The 20,000-nt window shown below is 36.4% G+C and overlaps 1 protein-coding gene and 1 pseudogene across 1 annotated transcript in view; both read right to left on the bottom strand.

Moving 5' to 3' along the window:
- The window catches only part of LOC106867491 (uncharacterized), a 196,730-nt gene that overhangs the window by 37,188 nt on the left and 139,542 nt on the right, over positions 1 to 20,000 (bottom strand). The window lies entirely within an intron of this gene.
- On the bottom strand, positions 19,302 to 19,420 carry LOC128247486 (5S ribosomal RNA; annotated as a pseudogene).

The raw sequence follows: 20,000 nt of genomic DNA, 5'->3' as shown, positions 1-20,000 counted from the left end.
TTATATTGCTTTCTGACACTCAATTATTGTTGTATACCTTCTTTTATATTCTTTTACTTGTTTCAGTCTTCTGACTGCAGTCATGTCGAAACACTGCATTGGAGGGTTTAGTCGAACAAATTGCCCCAGTACTTATTTTCTAAGCATGGTATTTATTTTATCGGTCGCTTTTACCGAGCAGCTGCTACGGGACATAAACAAACCAGCACCAGTTATCAAGCAATGATAGTAAACAAACATAAAGACGCACATGTCCCCCTTTTACATATACACACAAATATTCACACACAGTTGAAACGCTGTTTGATTTATTTTTTCAGCGTACAATTTTCATCATCCCACTACCAAGTTTGACATCACCCCTTCCTTCCTTCAGTTTTGCACCTTTATTTTTACATTCACTTACACTTTGGGATATAATAGTTCTTTTTTAATAAGTTCGATTCTTCAGCGGCCGATAAAATAAGTACCAGTCAAATACCGAGGCTGATTAAATCGTTTATATCATTCTCTAATCCTATTTCCTCACCTCTCCACTTTTCTGAATTCTAAATATTCTGGCATCGTTCCTCTTTCTAAGCAATTCCTATTGTTATCGCTTTAGCTGTTGTTTAACACTTTGACTGCGTAATTAGACTTTCTTGTTCATTCTCGTAAAGATGTCAATTATCCATAAAAAAATAAGACTTGATACGTTTCTGCTTCTGGCATGCCTTTTCAGTTTCCCCTGCAGGTACGATTTTCATACCATCGCTAAAAGCATTTAATTGTGCAAAGAGATGTTTGATGAAATATGTGAAAAAAGTTAAGAAAATCTGAAAAATTGTCTTTTGTAGAAAGTGTCGCCAGGGGTCTCCCCGCTTCTCGTAGCAAAAGGAAATTTTTGTTTTCAAAACCACGAGATAAAACCGCTTTCCGCAGTTAACGGTAAAATACTGACCGGATCTATCCGCTTTCTGCATTCAAAGAGTTGAGGTGGAGACCTGGCACAATTGTTAGAGTGTCGGAAAAATTACTTGCAATGTTTGTTCCGGCACTTTACGTTTTGGGTTCAAATCTCTCCGAGATCAACTTTGACTTCTATTACTTGGGGGACAGTAAATAAAGTACCAGTCAAGTACTGACGTCCATGATATAGCTTGATCCCCTCCCCTCAAATCAGCTACTCTTGAGTTTAAATTAGAAATCATTGTTCTCGTTGTTGTTATTGCTATCGTTGTTGTAATTACCGCCATTGTCACTGTGGTAATACTGATGGTTACATTATTATTTGGCATTTTTCAAATGTCTGAATTATAGAAACAGTTTTACTGGCAATGAAAATTTAAAACAAGTGTGGAAACTGGAAAATAATAGTAAAAAAAAAGTTTCCAAACTTCCTAATATAAAAAAAATCAACTTATGACAGAAAGCAAAATTAAATGAATATTAAAAAGCAAACCAGAATTGTAAAATTTCACAGCAATTTTTTTCTATTTGAGAATATTTGTTATCTAAGATAAATAAAATACGAAAATTCCAGAATATTAAGTTAGATAAAATTGAAATGGATTTCTTTAAATTACAAAGAAATAAAATGAAATATCTGGAGATAGTGGAGAAGGGGAGAGAGAGAAAAGTAAGAGTAAAATGAGAAAAATTTATTTAATTCTGCAAAGATTTTAAACCTGAAGAAAACATGCATACATACATACATTTCGTTAGTGACCAGCATAAATTCTACACATAAATATCTACACATACATTACGCATAAAATGGATATAAATATATTAGTATGAATATAATAGAATATGCATGTGTATATATATATATATATATATATATATATATATATATATGCACAAACACACACACACACATAAGTACATATACATAATCACATTGACATTTTACCAGATATAAAATCTAAATAACATACATGAAACATGTATGCACACGTGTGGATATGTATGTACATATAATGCGTGAGCGCGCGCAACACATGCACACACACACACACACACACACACACACACACACACATAAACACACACACACACCAATAGAATTACATTCATAAACAACTACCAATACACATGTGAACGTTCATCATTTTGCATATCAGTGCGTTCAGTTCCACACAGACAACCGAACTCGTTCACTTCTTTCTTGTACGGTTAGAAATTCACATTGTTCAATACCAGTGGTTCTTAACCGAGTACCATATAGCCCCTGAGGGTCCATATAAGATTGGAGGGTGGGGAGGCGTGCAACAAAATAGTAAATTTGGGATCAACGATAGTATTTTAAGGGGCCCTGAAAAAATTTGCGTTTGTTGTATATATTGTTATGTATTGCAAGAAACAGCTAGGTTCCTTTCTGTAACATTTTACATAGTTCAACCAGCGTAGCTAACGTGTAAATCGCAGAATAGGAATTTTAAAAGAAGTATCCATAAAACTAGTTTTTAAACATCGAATGGTTATGGGGGCGTCCGCCAGAATAAAATAGACATGAAAGGGATCCATAGATTTTTTTTAAATGGTTGGGAACCCCTGTTCCAAACAAATGCACAAACACATACACAACCTCTCTCCTTTTTACTCTTTTTATTTTACATTCCTATCCCTTCATTCTCTCTCTCTTTCTCTCCCTCCCTCCTCCTCACTCTTTTAGTTTTCACCTATGTCTCAAGATGTCCAAATATCTATTTGTTTCTCTGTTTCAGTTTGCTGTGTTTTCTCGCTCTTTCTCGCTTCCCTTTTTTCTCTCAATCTTCTTCGTCAATATCTCTCTCAATTTGTATTTCTGCTCAATAAACTCTTGTCCCGGTTTCTGTCTCATTTCCGCTTCTCTGTCCATTTCTGCGTCTCTCACTTCCTCCCTCCTCACCCTCTCTCTCACTCCCTCTCTCACACCCTCTCTCACTCCCTCTCTCTCACTCCCTCTCTCTCACTCCTCCCTATCACCCCTCTCTCTCACCTTCTCTCTTTTCCTATCTGTATTTCACTCACTCTGTTTTATTCTCTTTCTCTTTCACAGTAACTATTTACTTGTTTTTTTTTCTTTATGTTTACCCGATCATAGATGTAGCTGCGTGATTAAGAAGCTCATTTGGCAACCACGTGGTTTTCGGTTCAATCCCACAGCGTAACAAGATGGAGTCTGTGACGAAACCCGTCGTGTATATATATATATATATATATATATATTTATGTATGTATACAGTTTCTTTTTATCAATTTCGCTCGTGGCCTCAGGCACTGTCCTAAGGTTACCTTGCGGTGGAATTGAACCTGACACCACGTGGTTGCAAAACGAGCTTCATAACGGCACAGTCATGCCTGTACCATATGTAGAAAGTGTTATTTATTTTGTGACTGAGTGGTAAGAAGCTTGCTTCCCAGCCATATGGTTCCAGGTTCAGTCCCACCAAATGGCACCTTGGGCAAATTTTTTCTACTATATAGCCTCGGGCCGATCAAAGCCTTGTAAGTGGATTTGGCAGATGGAAACTGAAAGAAGACCGTGGAAGAAACGTTAAACTAATACACTTGCTTGTTGTTCATACACCTGTCTCGTCTTTTGTTTCTCTATAAATTTCAACTATATATATATACCATATATCATTTACTATTTATTATTTAATTAAACGCCACGCAGCCATTACCAAGTATATATATATAGAGAGAGATAGATAGATAGATAGATAGATAAATAGATAGATAGATACAACTATGTGCGCGTGTATGTGTGTCTTTGTGCCTGTGTTTGTCTCCCTACCCTTCGCTCGACAACCGGTGTTGGTGTGTTTACGTCTCTGTAACTTAGCGGTTCAGCAAAAGATACCGATAGAATAAGTACTAGGCTTTTTAAAAAATCCTGGAAGCGATTTGTTGGACTAAAACCCTTCAAGGCGGCGCTCCAGCATGGCCGCAGTCAAATGACGGAAACAAGTGAAAGAATAAAAGAATAACAGTAAGGTAATAACGGCGACTAGATGGTGATAGCAGTAAATGAAAGTAGTTGATTGCAGTTTAGTATAAATATTTGAAGATAAAATAATTAGTGGAACAGGAGCGATCAGGCGGAAAGATGAAAGAGGAGAATTTTCAGAAGGCTGTAAGTAGAGAAGGAAAGAGTGTGTTAATGAAAGCGAATAATGATGCAGTTATACACGAAGTATCCGTCTAGCTACATGCATACATATACATAGATATAATACATGCACACACACACACACACACACATGCACACACACATACGTGCATGTGTGTGAGTGTGTGTGTGTGTGTGTGTGTGTGTGTGTGTGTGTGTGTGTGTGTGTGTGTGTGTGTGTGTGTGTGTGTGTGTGTGTGTGTGTGTACCTGTCTAGCTATCAGTATATTTCTCTATTTTTCTCTCTATATATCTAGCTATACACTGATCTACCGACATATATATCTATCTGCTAGCATTCTCACACATTTTTGGTCTCCTTTCTTTTATATTATTCTACATCATCTAGGTTAATTATGATTTCTTCAAAGAGAACAAAGATCTTAGTTTTCTAACTTTTCTTTTCTTTCTTCTTGTTCCACTCTTTGCATCGACCTTCTTCGCAATATTTTTTCTCGTTCCATTTTTTGCATCTACCTTATTCGCGTTTTTTTCTTCTCGTTTTCCGCCACCTCTATTATATTTTCTCATAGACCAGCGTCCTGGTTTTTAAATACGTTTAACAGTATACATTGAGCCTGTAAGATTGCTTGGGGACACATGGCATTTGTATAAATTTGCCACGTTATTGTATTTCTAAAGCCTGAAACTATTAGTAACTCTTTTGTAAATAATGTCTATTAAATGATATAAATATATACATGTGCAACTTAATGCAACAAGTGTTTCATGATGATCTGGTGTGATTGAGCATCTAAATACCCCTGGAAAACCTTTTGCTGGGCTCCAAACAACCAAAATGTTGAAACGCGCGTAGGAACTGTAATATAAAATTGCATTTATTCTTATATCGCCTACAGACTGTTATATGGTTAAATAAATAAACAAATATCTCTATATTATCACGTGATCATGCTCTGCCAATCAAAATGTATCTTGAACAGATACTAATTTAAACCATATTCTCTCTATAGAAACCAGAGAATTTTCGAACTCCACTCAGAAGCAAAACAGTTGTAGCATTGCCCCACGTCTTTCTATCTCACTTAACTTTTGAAAGTCAGAAAAAATCTGTAAAACCAATTAAGACTTTAAAAGTAAATAATCTAAAAGACTAGCAGTTTGTGTATGTATCTAATAATCTGTGTATCTACCTGTCTCTCTGTCAGTCTGTACGTCTCTCTTCCCTCCCCACTCAGTATGTGTCTATATATGTACATGTGTGTATGTGTGTGTGTGTGTGTGGGGGGGGTGTATATCAGTGTATACTCTTTACTCTTTTACTCTTTTACTTGTTTCAGTAATTTGACTGTGGCCATGCTGGAGCACCGCCTTTAGTCGAGTAAATCGACCCCAGGACTTATTCTTTGGATGCCTAGTACTTATTCTATCGGTCTCTATTGCCGAACCGCTAATTTACGGGGACGTAAACACACCAGCATCGGTTGTCAAGCGATGTTGGGGGGACAAACACAGACACACATACACTTACATACATTCAGTTTCCGTCTACGAAATCCACTCACAAGGCTTTGGTCGGCTCGAGGCTATAGTAGAAGACACTTGCCCAAGGTGCCACGCAGTGGGAATGAACCCGGAAGCATGTGGTTGGTAAGCAACCTACTTACCACACAGCCACTCAACATTTTCGACAATCAATGACAGACAGACAAATAGATAGATAGATTGATAGATAATCAGTCAATGAAAATAGTCATTGATTTCTCTATCTATCTATCTATCTATCTATCTATCTATCTATCTATCTATCTATCTATCTATCTATCTATCTATCTATATATATATCTATCTACCTATGTCTCTCTCACGGACTCACTTGAAACGTCACTATCCACTGTCTCCTTATCATCACCATCGTTATCACCAGGATATTATATGGATATTACAATGAGAGATATTCAACAGTATATGCCATAGACTTTATAAGTCTCCGCATACGAAGATTACTGCCATTTTACTGACGTGTAAATAACGTAAATTAGGGTGTATGAGTGTACGTGCGTGTGTATGTGTTTGTGTGTGTGTGTGTGTGTGTGCACGCGTGCGTTTCTGAATGTGTGCACGTAAAGAAATCCCCCCCCCCCCAACACGCATACAAACACATGTGTTTGGATGTAAATTTATCTATGTTCTTTCTTTCCATATTATATATATATCATTGTGCATATATTTCTTGAATATATTACATGCAACTGAAAGAAGCTATATAGCTGAAACAGAATTCTGTACGTGTGTGTGTGTGTGTGTGTGTGTGTGTGTGTGTGTGTGTATGTGTATGTGTGTGTGTGTAAATCGTTGTCGTATATTTATATGAAAATGCATAAAGGACGCATTCGTTCATTATTTATGTATAATAGATATAAGATGCGTAACGTATATACATATACTAATACATAGATATGATCGTATATATATACAGCCATATAACCACCATCTATATCTACACACACACACTCATATATGACATATGTGGGTGTATGAATGAATGTACAAACACCTACATATATATATATATATATATATATATATATATATATATATATAATAACATACACATATTTATATGTATAACGAAATATATATATATATATATATATATATATATATATATATATATATATATATATATATATATATATATATATACATAAATATATGAATATGCATGCGTAAATGTGTGTGTGCGTGTGTATATAATATATATATATTGCATGTATATATATATATATATATATATATATATATATATATATATATATATATATATATATATATATATATATATATATACATATATATATATAAATATATATATATACCCACAGAATAATTATAGACGCTATATGTACATGAGTGTGTGTGTGTCTGTGTGTATGTCTATGATTGTGCGTGTGTATACGGCTACAAACACATGCCCCCCGTCAATCAGCGAACAAGTGCCTGTTCCATGAGCGTAAATAAAATACCTAACGCCATATACTCTTTTTCAAATGGCTTGAAACCTTCACTGGTTCTATCCCCAAGGTAGTCATGCTATCTCACTGTTAATGGGGCCATTAATGCCTTATCTTTCCAGTTAATAGCTTCTACCCTTCACCAAACATCCCTTCCCTAAACGCACATACACTATTGCACACCCCGTCTTCCGCAGCAACCTCTTCGTATATATTGTATCTATGTCTTTTAACAACTTTCTGATCTATGTACGTATATATACAAGCATAAATATATATAGATGAATATATGTATATATATATATATATATATATATATATATATATATATAGATATAGATATACATAAATATATGTATATATGTGTGTATATATATATATATATATATATATATATATATATATATATATATATATATATATATACACACACACAAGTATAAATATATATAGATAAATATATGTATATATATGTGTATGTATATATGTATATAAATGTGTATTTATATATATATATATATATATATATATATATATATATATATATATATATATATATATATATATATATATATATATACATATATATATATGCATATACAGCGCTCACACAAATGCACATATACATACATACGTATGTCTATGTATTTATGTGAGTATATAAAATCAATATATATAATATATATCTCCCTGTATACCTTTACCTCTTGCTGCTGCTTTGTTGCACCACCACACTCCACGTCATGGCCGCCATGTTATCCATACCATCTATGTCTTTATCTATATTATATATTAAAGTTATTGCTATTATTGCTCATACTGTTGCTGTTGTGCTTTTTGTTGCTATTACTACTAAAGAGCAAAGTGCATTTAACCCATTTTTTAAAGGGTTTTTTTGTTGTTGTCGTTGTATATTAATCTCTTAAATACTTATTCTTTGGTTGTGGTGTTGGTGGTGGTAGTGGCGTTGGTGGCTGTTATTGTCAATGTTGATGTCTTTCAAATCATTACCTCAAACACTTTATAACTTTCTATTTTTCACTTTTATCTTTTTGTCGTCCATCTTCTTGCTTTTATTATTGTTGTTGTTCTTCTTCTTCTTGTTCTGTTTCTGTAATCATTATTGCAGACGGTAACTGACAGAATCGACAAAGCATTAGGGAAAAATTAAGTGTTGTAGCATAGAGTTTAGCCAACTTTACGTTCTGATTTCGAATTACGCTGAAGTCGACTTCGTCTTTCATCATTTCCGAAGTCGATAAAATAAAGTACTTGACTGGTACTCAGAATGTACTCAATTTGATCGACTATAGTTTTCCTATGAAATATGTAGCCTGCGGTGGAGGGGCTTCGATTTGACTTGAAGAGTTTATATCCTTTCACGCCATTTCGCTTTCTCCATCTGAGGAATTGTGATTCATTAAAATTTCTTTCTTTTAATTCCAAAATATTCGACAGGACATTGATACTGTTACAGACACCGGTAAAGGACTGTTGAGCTGGTATGAGGAATTTTTTCAAGAAGTGGGCCGCATGAGATAATGGCTCATCATCAGGTAGGCTGCACTACTAAAAATATATATATATATCCAGGCTAATTTAATTTAACGGCATGCCATTCAGAAGGTACTGCGGGCTACATGCAGCCCACGACCCACAGTTAGCCCATGACCGATGTCTTTGAGGACTAAACAAAGACCGGGAGGAGGAGGAGGAGGAGGAGGAGGCGGAGGAGGAGGAGGAGGAGGAAGAGGAGGAGGAGGAGGAGGAAGAGGAGGCGGCAATCTCAGTGCTTATCTGGTGCTTTATTTTGTATCGACCTCCTCGAAAAGATAAAAGGTAACCCCAGACTTGGAGAGATTTGAGCTCAGACCTTAGAGAACCGCCGGTACCAAATATTGCATATCAGTAAATCACACTTATAATAAGTCGGTGAAGGAACTTCAACTGGATGACTTGACACGCTAGAAATATCAGTCAAATAACCATCCATTCATATCCTAGCTATATCTATGATTTAAGGAAGTTCGAACTGTGACAATCCCATTATATTTTCCCATGTGCAGAAAACTCAGACTTCATTATCTAATACTTCCTTTGCTAAGACGGTGGCAAATGATATAAGATTTGGTTTCTATTTCTAACAGGTTGTACGGTCTCGTAGCGATTCCTTCATTAGTTTATATTCCGCTTCTGTTGTTACTGTGGATGATGATGATTCTGTTGATGACAATGATGTTATGTTGCGGTCGTCGTTGTTGTTGTTGTTGTTGGTGGTGGTGGTGGTGGTGGTGGTGGTAGTAGTGGTGGTGGTGGTGGTGGTGGTGGCTGCGGTGGTGGTAGTGGTGGCGCTGGTGGTGCTTGTGGTGCTGGTGGTGCTGATGCTGGTGGCGGTGGTGGTGATGGTGATCGTACGAATACCATAAGCAAGCATATACGGTTATAAAGACATTTCCAAAGAAATACATTCAAAAACAAAATACGAAAACAAAACAAAATATAAAACAATGGAAAGAAAGGCAGTGACCAAAAAAAAAAGAAGAAAAAAAAGAAAAGAAAAGAAAGAGATGACAGAAACGGAACCAAATGGAAGCTGGGGAAGTGTAGAAGGAGTTATAGGATGGGATGCGGGGTGGAATCCATACTAACTACTAGAAAAAAGGAATAAGATAAATGAAATACGATTCGCTCATTATGGTAAGTAGAGTAACTACGAACTCCAAACGACAACAACAATAATGGTGATAATAAATAAATAAGTAAATAAATATAGAAGTAGATAACTAAATGAATAAATAGATAGCACCAATAACTACGGTATTGAAAAGATCGAACGGGAAGAAAGCGAGGAAAAGAAGAAATGTTGAAATGGTGGATAATGTGGAAGATTGTGGGAGTACAAAATGACAACGACAACGACTGCAGCGGTAGCAGCGGTAGCAGCGGCAGCAGCAGCAGCAAGAGGAAATGGAAGAAGAAATGGAAGAAGAAGAGGAAGAAGAAGAAGAAGAACAGCAGCAATAATAATAATAATAATAATAATAATAATAATAATAATAATAATGATGATGATAGTAATATAAGGGAGATGATAGGGGGAAATGGAGTAAGGAATGGCAATACAGCGTAAGCACCATAAAAAGAACCCAAACGGAGAAGAAATAAAGAAATGCCCCTACACCAATATATATATTTATATATATATATGTATGTATGTATGTATGTATATATGCACAGATACATAAATGTATATATATGCATATACATGTGTGTATATCGATATATATATATATATATATATATACACATATACAAACATATATAAATATATAAATTGATATATATATGTATGCATTAATATATACTATATCATTTATATATAGATATGTATAGCGAGATTGTATGTGTGTGTGTACGTGTGTATGTGAGTGTACGTGTGAAATATGCACGCACCTTTTCATTGTATAGCCTTGTTTATTGCTAATTTACCATTACAGTGGATAATTCTTTTAAATTGCCATCGTATATTATAGATGAGCAATGGGGCGATAGAACCATAAAAGAGATGTTAGGATTGGAACTGCTTATGGGATAATTATGTGTGTATACGTAGATATGTTCCAGTGTTTGTGTGCGTATGTGTGTGTGTGTGTGTGTGTGTGTGTGTGTGTGTGTGTGTGTGTGTGTGTGTGTGTGTGTCTATATAGATAAATAGAGGTAGATGGAGAGAATAATAATGAAGGGCACTTTGAAAGAGAATATATATACAAGATGTAAAACGAGATATACCGCGATATAAATACGTAGATAGAAGGGGAAAGGTTGGGAAGAACAATTTCTACGTTGATACATACATATACACTCACAAACACGTATGTGTGTGTGCTTATGCGTGTACACACACACACACATATACACGCATATTTATGTATATGTGTATATATACAGTAATGTTATTCATTTTCATATATGTATACATATGCATAAGTATATGTGTATATATGTATATACAGATGCCCATGTATATGTTCATACATGTATGTGTTTGTGTCTGTACACATATGTATATATATATATACGCTTTTATATATCATGTATATATATACATATATATGTATATAAAGACCCCTCCATACACCCAACACACATATATACACTTATATTGGTGAATTTCCGTCATTCGACGATGAGCATTTTGTCGCTCAACCAGTTGAGTTACCAGCTGAGTGGCTGAGTATCTCATAGATTCTCTTATCATTGACGTAAATCTGATACGAGACACTCAAAGAAAATCCTGGTAGGCCAGAACAGGCCTCAAATCTGCAACAAACCTGCTTATGACAGAGGACAGAGATCAGCAGCGACTGTAGACCGTTAGAGCATCGGGAGTGAGACCCGAAGAGTGACAGCGTCGGTGAGGGGAAGATGACGATGCTGCTTAGCTGCAATGTTCCGCCTTGAAGAAAACTGACGGAGCCCAAGATGCTCACGACTGGTACAAGGATTGATGTTAGTGTGCAGTGACAGTCTCGTCTTCACTATAGTTTCCATTCTCAAGAAAAATAATTGAGCTGAGATGTCAACAAAAACATATCAAAGACGACCTTCCCATTTCAGGATGTTTTCAAGAATAGTATACTCCAGATTCTGCGATGGACCGGCGTCCCATTCAGGTGGGGAATATGTACGCCATGGAAACCGGTAAACTGGCCCCATGAGTGTATAAGGCTCGGAAAGGGTTTTCATCCATTATTCTATCCTGTACTCCAGACTGTACTGTCCAATGTGTCTGTTTTCTAATACAGCTGGATGCAACTTGGGAATGATTTGATTTTTTAACAGATCGAGAGACCACATACGATTTCCCCACAATGACTCGTTTTGGGATGGAGCGTTGTCATCTATTTTGGCGTGAAATTATGAATAACAGTATTGATTCCTCAAAAAAAATAACCTTAATGGAGAATTTCTGCTCATCTTCCATTGGAAACTAGGTACAGACTATGTAGATGATATATCTCTACCCTGTTTTATACGATCGAGATAGGGGCTATATCTTGGAAATCCGCCGGCCCAATGGTTTCTCTTCATGGCAGAATTAATAGTCAAGACTATTTAAGCATTTTACCTGATCAAATTCATCCTATGGTTGCGGAACTATTTCTGGAGAGAAACGCAATCCTTCAGGATGGTAATGCACCAATTCACACAGCTAAAGTTGTTACTGAATGGCATACGGAACATTCTAGTGAAGTTGAACATCTTATCTGGCCACTACAGTTCGCAGATCTCAATATTATTGAACATTTATGGTGCATTTTAGAAAAACAAGTAAGGAGTCGATATCCTCCACCATCATCACTACAAGAACTGGAGACTGTTTTAGCTGAAGAATGGACACAAAAATTCCTTTGGAAACAACTCAAACTTTGTACGAGTCCATACCTCGTAGAATTCAAGCTGTAATTACTGCCAAAGGCGGTCCTACCCTATATCAGAATAAATTTGTTCGAAATTTTAAGGTGTTTCCATTATTTTGTCCAACCCCTGTATGTATGTACTAACTGTAGTGGTGATTGGGGGCTTACCTCCACATGAAATCGTAGGACCTCCGTTGTGACATACGGTTTGCCTCGAATACTTTTTAAACCTGGAGCAGCCCGTAACCCTCCAGAGCTAAAGACAGTTGATTCTTCCAGAATGAAAAAGAAATAGTTAGAGGTGGGAAACCGCTCCCCAGGATGAAAAGCAAAGTTGACCTCGATGGAATTAGTATTCAGGATACAAAGACCCAACATGCATACCACAGAGAATTCTTACCGACACACTAATGATTTTGCCGACTCGCCGTCATATAGTAGTGCATTACGATGGGACACTGAATACAAATACGTTTTAAATGGATCCTCGCAAAACTGATTCAAGTTATTTTCATTACTAAACCTAATACAGTAATGGATCTCCGCTATAAACGGCATCCAATCTCGCTTAGATTACATTGCTATCAACTTAAAAATGAAGTAGACAATGTAGAATGTAGTCTTGAATAAATCATATCCACTCAGCTGGCAAAAATGAGTAGTACCTCTAATTCAAAAGGCCAGCCTTGTTACATTCCGTGTCACGCTGAATCTCCCTGAGAGCTACATTAAGGGTACTCATGTCTGTAGAGTGCTCAGCCATTTGCAGGTTAATTTGACGAGTAGGCTGTTCCGTTGATCGGATCAACGGAAACCCCCGTCGTCGTAACTGACGGTGTGCCACTTAAATAATATAGTTGTTCACGGTTGAAAAGCCTTTGGTGAGCTCTGAACAAGCAGGACTCGAGCAAAACTTATCTGGTGATAAAAAAAAATGAACAGCAACAATAGTTATGTATTAAGTATGCTACATTGTATATATTGGCTAGAGTGGTGGGCTCACGATCGTAAAACTGCAGGTTCAATTCTTGGTCCGAGTGGTATGTTGTGTCCTTGAGCAAGGCGCTTTATTTCCTATTGCTCTAGTCTCCTCAAATGCAAATCAGTATCAGCGGACTACTGGAGCGGTTCTTTCTCCCATCAACTGTCACATCAATTTTCCACTAGCTCAAGGTGACACTATCTGCACGTGACTACAGAGGCACCTAAAATAATTAGCGAAAGCTTGGTACTTGCTACCGACTCACACTTGTCTGGGACTGGATCTTTATCTTTTACCTTTTACTTGTTTCAATCATTGGACTACGGCTATTCTGGAGCATCACGTTGAAAGGTTTTGTCGAACAAATCGCCTCAGTGCTTATGTTCTTTCTTTTTTCTTGTGTCATGTTTATTTTATTTTCTCTTTTACCGAATCGACAAGTTACGGGATCGAAAGCAAACTAACGCCAGTTGTCGAACGTTGGAGGGGACAAACACAAACACAAAGACATACATATATATATATACATACATGTATGTATATGTGGGAGTAGATGTGTGCGTGTGTGTGTGTGTGTGTACCAAATCTACTATCGCGGCTTTGGTCAGCCCGGGTCTGTAGTGGAAGACACTTGCCCAAGGTGCCACGAGGTGGAACTGAATCAGAGTGATTTAGACAACTACCACAATACATCCACTATCACTAAGATAGCAACTGCAACAACAGCAACAACAATAACGAAACTATCATTCACTACTACCGCTACCACTACCACTAAACAGCAACAAAACAACTACCATCACCGTCACATCCACAACTACTGCTCCACCCTGTTGTCCCCATCGTCGCCATATTCCTCCTCCTCCTCCTCCTCCTCCTACTACTACTACTACTATTACTACTACTACTACTACTACTACTACTACTATTACTACTACTACTACCACTTCTACTACTACAATTACTAATCAGTAAAGCAACAGTCAAATTTATTGTGCCAGATAATACTGAAGACAAAATACCCTGTTCAACGAAAGATGTGTGTGTGTGTGTGTGTGTGTGTGTGTGTGTGTGTGTGTGTGTGCGTGTGTGTGTGTGTGTGTGTGTGTGTGCGTGTGTGTGTGTGTGTGTGTGTGTTGTGTTAATAAGTCAATTACACATACTCTGCCTATAATTCTGGGGAAGCACTTTCTCTTTTATATACATTTTTAAACATTTTTTTCGAACTTGACATCTCAGAATTACAAAATATATCCCACTCATGTTTCGAAATTAATTATTTAAATCTCAATTAATAACTTACATCGCATTTAAGCAATCAATAAATAAATAAGTAAATGAATAGATAAATAAATGTATGGTAAGAAGTTTGATTGCCAACTACATGGTTCCGTGTTTTGTGGTCCCTTGGTGCACCTTGTGGAAGTGCATTCTATTATAGCCACGGGCCAACGAATGCCTATTGATCGAATTTGGTAGATAGAAACTGAAAGAAGCTCGTCGTATGCATGCATGCATATATATATTCTTTTCTTACACAACTCGTACTTAATTTATCGACACCGAAAAGTTGAAAGATAAAGTCGACCTCGGCAGAATTTGAACTCGGAACGTAAGGACAGACGAAATACCGCTAAGCACGCCTTTATATATATATATATATATATATATATATATATATATATATATATATATATATATATGTGTGTGTGTGTGTGTGTGTGTGTGTATGTGTGTGTTTATAAATATATATATATTCTTTTATTCTTTTACTTGTGTCAGTCATTTGACTGCGGCCATGCTGGAGTACTGCCTCAAAGGTTTTTTTTAGTCGAAGAAGTCGACCCGAGACTTATTCTTTGTAAGCCTAGTACTTGTTCTATCGGTCTCTTTTGCCGAACGGCTAAGTTACGGGGACGTAAACAGACTAACATCGGTTGTCAAGTGATGGTGGGGAGACAAACACAGATCCACAAACATATACATATGTATATATATATATATATATATATATATATATATATATGTAAGTATGCATGTATGTATGTATGCATGTATGTATGTACGTATGCATGCATGTGCGAGTATGTGTCTTTATGTTAGTGCATGTCCCCCACCACTGCTTCACAACCGGTCTTGGCTTGTTTATGTACCTGTAACTTAGCCGTTCGTAATACCAGGCTTCAAAGAAAAAAAAAAGATATTGGAGTCAAGCGAACTGTTCGACAAAACCCTTCAAGGTGGTACCCCAGCATGGCCACAACCCAATGACTGGAACAAGTAAAAAACAAAAAATAGATAAGTAAATAAATAAATAAGAAGAGAAAGTAGAGGTCAGAAGGGTCGGGGCTTCTATGTAGCCGTTTGCCTTGTATGTAACTAATTACCAGCCAAATCTACCTCGCATTACAGAGAGGACACGCTGTACAGGAGGGAGAGGAAATGGTCACGGGTGGAACAATTTGGATCAATATGGGTTTTTAGGTCAGGTTTCACACACACACACACACACACACACACACGTGTGGTAAGTAGCTTGCTTACGAACCACATGGTTCTGGGTTCAGTCCCACTGCGTGGCACCTTGGGCAAGTGTCTTCTACTATAGCCTCGGGCCGACCAAAGCCTTGTGAGTGGATTTGGTAGACGGAAACTGAAAGAAGCCCGTCGTATATATGTATATATATATATGTATGTGTGTATATGTTGTGTATCTGTGTTCGTCCCCACCAACATCGCTTGACAACCGATGCTGGTGTGCTTAGGTCCCCGTAACTTAGCGGTTCGGCAAAAAGAGATCGATAGAATAAGTACTAGGCTTACAAAGAATAAGTCCTGGGGTCGATTTGATTCGACTAAAGGCGGTGCTCCAGCATGGCCGCAGTCAAATGACTGAAACAAGTAAAAGAATAAAAGAATAAAAGAATATATGTGTGTGTGTGTGTGTGTGTGTGTGTGTGTGTGTGTGTATGTATGTAACGAACAACAATAACGACCAAAATATAAAAAGTAACAGGAAAACTAAACCAATTCCATAGCAGTTCCATTTCTGAGAACTTTGGATAGAGTGGTAGTGGTAGTAGTAGTAGTAGTAGTAGTAGTAGTAGTAGTAGTAGTAGTAGTGGTGGTGGTGGTGGTGGTGGTGGTCGTCGTCGTCGTCGTCGTCGTCGTTTTGGTAACCGTTATCGTCTTCATTGGTATCATTGTCAACGCTATCAAACCCTGCTAAATTTATGTTTGGTAACTAACGTCAGTGTACGTTTGTGTGTGTGTTTGTGTTGTATGAGTGTCCGTGTGTGTGTATGTGTGCCTGTGTGTTTGCATGCTTGTGCCCGTTGTGTGTGTAAAGTGATGTGAGCGATTATGAGCATTGTGCGTGCGTTATGTGTTTGTGTGATTCTTGAGAACTCCAAAGGTAGAATACATACGTGAGGTGAATAACCTGCCGGTGTTGATTTTGTCGTTAGCGTTTTGTGACTGTTATGTGTCTGTCAGTTTGTCTGAACGTTTTCAAGATTTTAAAATTATTTTATCAGGAGAATTCAAGGTGATCACTAACCAAGAAACGAGGCTCTTTTCTATCAATTAAAACTGGCGTTGGGGATTTGTGGTCGTCTGAATCGCTTGTTTTATGTATATATATATATATATATATATATATATATACATTACCTACATTATTTACATTATTTACATTTGACGGATATTTGTCCTCATCTTGTTTGTTATTAACACAACGATTCGGCTGATATACCCTCCAGCCTTTATCAGCTCTCTTGGGAAAATTTCGAACCTGGGTTCTCGTTCCTAAGATATTTTTCGGTATTATTATTATTATTATCATTATTATTATTATTATTATTATTATTATTATTATTATTATTATTATTGTTATTATTATTTTTCAGGTCACTGCCAGGAATCGAACCCGGAATCTTGGGATTAGTAGCCCGTGCTCTTAACCACTACGCCATCTCTTAAATATAGAACAGTGGATTTTACCTGCTCCATTCCCTGAATTTGGATTTTTATTCGCATACCATTGTAACCCTAAGATTCCGAGTTCGATTCCAGGCAGTGACCTGAATAATAATAATAATAATAATAATAATAATAATAATAATAATAATAATAATAATAATAATAATAATAATAATAATAATAATAATAATAATACCGAAAAATACCTTAGGAATGAGAACCCAGATTCGAAATTTCCTCAAGACAACTGATGAAGGCTGGAGGGTATATCAGCCGAAATGTTGTGTAAACAACAAACAAGATGAGGACAAATATATATATATATATATATATATATATATATATATATATATATATATATATATGATATATATATATATATATATATATATATATATATATATATATATATATATATATATATATATATATATATATATATATATATATATATATATATATATATATATATATATATATACAATATTAATGGTTTCTTATTAGGAAACCAATACATTTTATATAGGGCATTACTCTTATATATATATATATATATATATATATATATATATATATATATATATATATATATATATATATACATATATATACATGCATACACACACACGCGCGCGCACACACACACATCCACGCTAAGCGTCAAACTAATACATCTGCTTGCTGTTCCCTCTCCTGTCTGTCATTATGCTTATATTCTATGCACAATTACGAACCATATACATACATATATACATACTTACTTATATGGTTCAAAATTGTACAAAAAAAAAAAAAAAAAGAAAAAAAACAGACAGGTGAGGGGACAACAAACAATGTGTAAGTGTGTCTTAGTTAGATGCTCAGGAAAAATTGGAAGAGTCATGGACGTTTCGAGCAACAATATTCTGCAGAAAGAAATGAGGAGAGAAAACAGATGAAAAGAGGTAAAAGATTAACTGTTGAATTATATATATATAGTTCAACATGTGCAACAGTTGCCTTTATATATACATATATATATTTTATGTACATATAGGCACAGGAGTGGCTGTGTGGTAAGTAGCTTGCTTACCAACCACATGGTTCCGGGTTCATTCCCACTGCGTGGCACCTTGGGCAAGTGTCTTCTACTATAGCCTCGGGCCGACCAAAACCTTGTGAGTGGATTTGGTAGACGGAAATTGAAAGAAGCCCGTCGTATATATGTATATATATGTATATGTGTGTGTGTGTATGTGTGTGTGTATGTGTGTGTGTCTCTGTGTGTCTGTGTTTGTCCCCCAAACCATCGCTTGACAACCGATGATGGTGTGTTTATGTTCCTGTAACTTAGCGCTTCGGCAAAACCGACCGATAGAATAAGTACTAGGCTTACAAAGAATAAGTCCTGGGGTCGATTTACTCGACTAAAGGCGGTGGTCCAGCATGGCCGCAGTCAAATGACTGAAACAAGTAAAATAATTTTTTTAAAAAAGTAATATATATATTTTTTATGCACATACACACACATATATATATATGAAATATATATATCTTTTTGCCAATAGCTATTCAAACACAATATCCTTATCACCAACAACTCTGCTTTTCTTTCGACATAAAATGATGTAGTAACGTATTTTCGTTGCCATTAAACGAGATGTAAGTTACGTGTGCGCACGTGACTGTGAGTGTGTTTCCGTGCGTGCGCCTGCCTGCATGCGCGTGTGTGTTTCTGACTGTGGGTGTGTGTGTGTGTGTGTGTGCATATACTCTTTTACTTGTTTCAGTCATTTGACTGCTGCCATGCTGGAGCACCGCCTTAATGATTACAGCACCTAGGGTTCCCAAGCGGTCACCCATCTAAGTACTAACTAGGCTCGATGCTGCTTAACTTCGGTGATCGGACGAGAACCGGTGCTTTCAACGTGATATGTCGGTTTAGTAATACAAACAAAATAAATGGAACTAAATACATTAATATAACTTTACTTTTTTTTTTCACTGGAGTCAACCAGAAGCTGCGACCTCGCCGGGGTACCGCCTTTAGTGTGATTGGTTTTGATTTCACACTGTATACATATTGTATATATACAGCATGTATATTTTCTTTATTATTGACAGTTTGATAAATGTTATGCACGAAACACTCACCAACATCCTACGGATTTTGCAACTTCCTACTATAACTATAATCATAAGCGCGCGCACAAACACACACGCATTCTCACACGCAGACACACACACACACACACACACACACGAGGGAGTGCAGAAACGTTCGTGGCTTTGGGTAAAATAAAAATACAGGTGGATCAGTTAATTATGATTTTATTCAACATATTCTCCTCTCAGATTCACACACTTATTGTGGCGGTCCTTCAGTTTTACTAAGTCCTGTACAACAATTCGGAAGGATGGGCCTCCAACCAGACCTATCGCGATACACTTAATGCCAGGAACTTCTTAGCACCCCCTCGTATATTATACACACACACACACACGTATATATATATACAGGAAAT

The sequence above is a fragment of the Octopus bimaculoides genome, chromosome 3 (genome assembly GCF_046866305.1).
Source record: "Octopus bimaculoides isolate indiv1 chromosome 3, ASM4686630v1, whole genome shotgun sequence".
In the NCBI taxonomy this organism is placed as follows: Eukaryota; Metazoa; Mollusca; class Cephalopoda; order Octopoda; family Octopodidae; genus Octopus; species Octopus bimaculoides.
The sequence above is the reverse complement of the archived record's forward strand: the minus strand, read 5'-3'. Positions and strand labels throughout refer to the sequence as shown.